The sequence below is a fragment of the Ptiloglossa arizonensis genome, chromosome 14 (assembly GCF_051014685.1).
Source record: "Ptiloglossa arizonensis isolate GNS036 chromosome 14, iyPtiAriz1_principal, whole genome shotgun sequence".
NCBI lineage: Eukaryota > Metazoa > Arthropoda > Insecta > Hymenoptera > Colletidae > Ptiloglossa > Ptiloglossa arizonensis.
This window is the reverse complement of record NC_135061.1, coordinates 3,669,425-3,674,028: the sequence shown is the minus strand read 5'-3', so window position 1 is coordinate 3,674,028 and position 4,604 is coordinate 3,669,425.

Genomic DNA, 4,604 nt, shown 5'->3' with positions numbered 1-4,604 from the left:
AACGAAAAAAAGAGTAAAAGAAAAACAAACGAACAAACGAAAATGGTAGCGTACCGAATATTTTCTTCCCCGTGACACACATACATCGTACATCGACCGCGTTGTTGTTGTTGTTGTTGTTGTTGTTCATCCCTTTGGAGAATCTCGACGAGACACCTTTCCGCGTTCGCGCGAATTTTCATCCCGTTCCACGAGCCCCTCAGTTTACTCCATTTTCCCCGATTCTGTCCCGAGCTGAAATTTATCATTCCCTGTCTCGGTACATGACCTTTTCATTTCGAAAAGCATCGAACACTGGAGAAAGAAAACGAAGAAAGAGAAAGAAAGAAAGAAAGAGACAGAGAGAGAGAGAGAAGGCGCGCGAGAGCGCAAGTGCGAGTAAAAAAAAGAAAGAGAAATGGAAAGATTCTTTGTTTCTCGGGAAGTCGCGATAGATAAACTTCGCATAACACCCGGGTGTTGTATCCCGACTTCTCCGTTCCTCTTCGGGGGATCCCTCCCTTCAACCCCTTTGTTCGCCAATTACGAAAGTAGCCTAACGTCGTCATCTTCGTTGAACGTAAAAGACACGCGCCGAGAAGCCGCCGGTTAGCCAGGCTTTTTCACCATCTGGAACGAGAGAAGAAAAGATTGCTAAAGGATTCATCGTCAAAGCTACATTTAACGATCGTACCCGCCTCGCGACCGGAACTCGTAGAACTCGTTCGAACGAGGAAATCATCCAACGACCAAAGTCCAAACGAATCGACTCGAAACTCAAATCTCACCGTTCGAACGCGACTTTGGTGAACACCGAAACGTTGCCACTTTGGAGAACCCGGAAACGAAACACAAACTAAAATTGACGCGAACTCGCCACGGGTTCCGGTCATGTGCACGCGGGTCGATCATTGGTCGTTCTTATTATAACAAGTTTTTGCGTTACAGGGCGTTTTTTCCTCGGATTAAGTAGTATGTAAATACACCTTGATATCACAAGCATAAACTGAGAATTTACTGGTAAACTTAAATCGAGTACATAATGCGAAATAGGATTAGTTTCTATGTAAATACCTAAAGCTGGACGAGTGCATACACCTCGTCCACGCAACCAACGATAATCGTTTTTATCGAACCAGTGCTTCTGTTCGTCGTCGGTGCACGCCCGGTCGTTGGCGATCGTCCTTATGCGACCCCTTCGCCGTCCTGTCTGGCAATCGTTTAACGGGAGTACACGAGAACGATCAACGAGAACCAAGAGGGTCTTATTGCGCTGCATAAGAGCGTTCACCAAGAAATGGGCGTCGCTGATCGGGAAGTTTTTTTTTCTCGACACTGATACACTACCACACGACTACACAGACACGCTCACGTACACACAGCATTGCGATGGATTGTACAGCTACGATAGGATAGATACAGTAATAAGCCTAACAAACAAAAAAAAAAACAAAAAAACACGATTCTTCACACACTCGCACCACCGGCACCGACTAGCCTCCAAATTAGGACAGGGACCAAAAATGAAGAAAAAAAGATGCAAGAAAACGAAAAAAAACAATGAAACAAAACACGTTTGGCGATCATACAATTTTCCGAGATTTCGTCTATCGGGTACACACACGCGTACACACGCGAGATTCGGCTACGTTCACGGTGTCCCCCACCGTGACCAGAACGCGAGAACAGAGTTTTTCTTACGGCGCGAACGCGACGACGTTCGTTCGTTTCGGTATTATTGTCGCGGTACGCGTTCATCGAGCACCAAATAGTTCCATTTAGGTGGAACGGGACACGACCGAGTGTCGTACGTTACTCGAACGCGTTCGTAATAAGATCGAGAACCGCGTTGAATGAACGGGGATGAATGAGCGAGTAACTGGCGAGAATCGGGCGTGAGAGTAGTTGGTTACGTTCGATGAAACGCGCGCCGCGTAAACGAAACGTGATAAAAGTAAAATGAAAAAGAAAGCACGAGAATACGCAAAAAGCAGCGGTCGCATTGGCAGAAGAAACATTTGGAAACATTTTTCCGTGATTAACGAAGAGGCAAAATGAAAAAGATTGTCCACGGTCCCTCGATAAATGAAAATAAAAACGAGCATAAAGCGCGCGCGCGGGAAAGACTAACGATGCGCGCGATAGAAAAGAAAGCAAAAAATAATATCGTCCGATAAAACAAAAATGGTGCACGAATGTAGGAGCGAAGGAGAAGATGCGAGAAAGATTTTAAAACGAAAATAAAAAAAAAAGCAACAACATCACCACCCACTTATCACCGTCACTGTCGCCGTTATTAGCACAAGAAAAAAAAAAAAAATTAATAAAAATTTAATTAACAACAACAACAATACAATTAAACACTGACGCCAGCACAACGTCGAGATCATTCATGACACGGTCGTGAAACGATTCCGAGACGACAGCTTTTTCACCGGTGCATCCTGCCGTGCGCCGAGGGTTGCTTTTTTTATTGAACGCGGAACCGAAGGAAACGTGGATAGACGGACGACGTGGAGATGTGAGAAACGAAACGCGGAGAAACGAAATGAAAAAGCGATCCAAAATCGGCCGGCCCGTGCCCCGCGAACGTGTACCATAATTAATAAAAAAAAAAAAAATTTTAACGAAACACACAAGCAAACAATTACAATAGCTCTAGTAGTGTATGTTCTGTAATCGAAGAATGATAAGCAAAGGTAACGAGATAAATAACTACGTAAATAAACAGAATAAAAAAAAAAAATTGTGTGGCGCCCGCTCGCGACCCAAGTCGCGCAGTACGGCGCGCCGGCAGAAAAAAAGCACAAAAAAATAATTTACAAATATATTGATTTACATATGCCCGTAACTCGTAAGCGGGCCGGTGGAGCACCGCGTACTACCTTCGACGACGGATTTTCACGACTCTCTCACCGCCGACGCGACGACGAAGCGTCGGTGACCACGGGGCCCACCTCGCCCGAAACCAAGATGGACGATCCACGATGTGGCAGCGAGGCTGGCCCGTAATCCAACGAAACAGAGGGGAGCACGCGCGATGCAAAACCAGCCCTTACTACTACCCATAATCTTAATCTCTTTCATGTAAATTTGCTAAATGTTTAAATAATCTAAAAAAATGCCATAGCCCGGATGCGCTGGTGTATACTCCCAGCGCATACACACTCACAAATACGACTCGACCTCACGAATTAAACGCAAAAAAATCCGCGCGTAAGCACCGTACAGAGCGGCGACGCGCGGTGGAATTGGTAATCTCGCCAAGAAGCAAACAGTTTTACAACAGTGCACAACGACAGAATTCACAGACAAAAGCACACACAGCGAAAGCAGAAAGTGGAAGACGAAGACGAAAAACACCGTGGCGTCGCGTCCCGCCGCGGCGTCGTGGACGAACCGACTCGCCGTCCCGCGTCGCGGGGGTTCCGCGTCCCCGGTGAACGCACAATGTCAAAGCGAAGTTGCCCTAGTTCTCGAGCGTGCAACCCCGCGCGCTCACACACATCTCAATACACAGGTGCAAACGCGCGCGCACAAACGCGCGCCGATCGCCTACACGTAACACCAACACGCGCACATACACACACACACACCTGGACACTTTGTACACTCGATTTACACACGATCTACACACGCTACGGATATGTAAAGCCAATTGATTTTGTAAATTGTCGTTTAAGAAACCAAAAAGCAGCGGACTTTCGAAACAATGATGAATAATCGAAAAAAAACTATCCAGATTCGGCCCACGCGCTTCGATACCTTTTCAAACGTTCACCAACGATCCGCGTCGGGGAGATCCGCGCGAGGATCGGTCGCTCATGTGGTCGATAATCGAGCGAGATCGAGCCGGGAGCGGATCGCGGAAAGCGATCGATCCAAAGGAGGAAGAGAACAAAAATTTGAGCAATTTCGAGAAGACGAAGATAAAGAAGATGAAAAAGATGCTTAAGAAGATGAAAAAGATGAAAAAAAAAGAAAATTTGTGAAAACGAGCAAAATTCGCGGCCTTTGGCATACGTTTGGATGCAGAACCGATGACGAAACGACGCCCGTGTCTCGCGAGACGCGGGACGTCACATGCATCCCGGACTTGACGCCATACAAACCCGGACGTGACGCGCGACATGCTCTTCGTCGAAGGATGTCCATGTGAACGCGCGCGGGCGGGCCGCAAGCCGCGAACAAAGAACCGGAAGAACGAGACGCGTGCGAGACGAAATACGCTGATTGCGAGCGTATCGTCGCGGCCTGTCACGCGCGTACGTAACAACCAACGAACAACCAAAACCAATCGTCCTAAGCAGTTAAGACAGCGGCATTAGGAGAGAGCCGTTGTTCGAATTCGCGGCTTTACAAGCAAAAACCGTTGATTTGTTTTCGATCGGGTTTTAATTTTTTAATGAAATAATCTCACGACGAATATACCACGTACGGTCGCGCGCTCTGATCGATCCCCGAGAGTGAGAGAGAGAAGAGAGAGAGATAAACGAGGCATAAGACGAGACACGTATGTGGATATTCGTGACAGTGTGTATCGTAAGTGCGCAGCATATGATAAAACCGACAGTCTAGCAGTGCGAGCGCCTCGGCGGCATTCGCGTCTTCACGCGGTGTCCCTG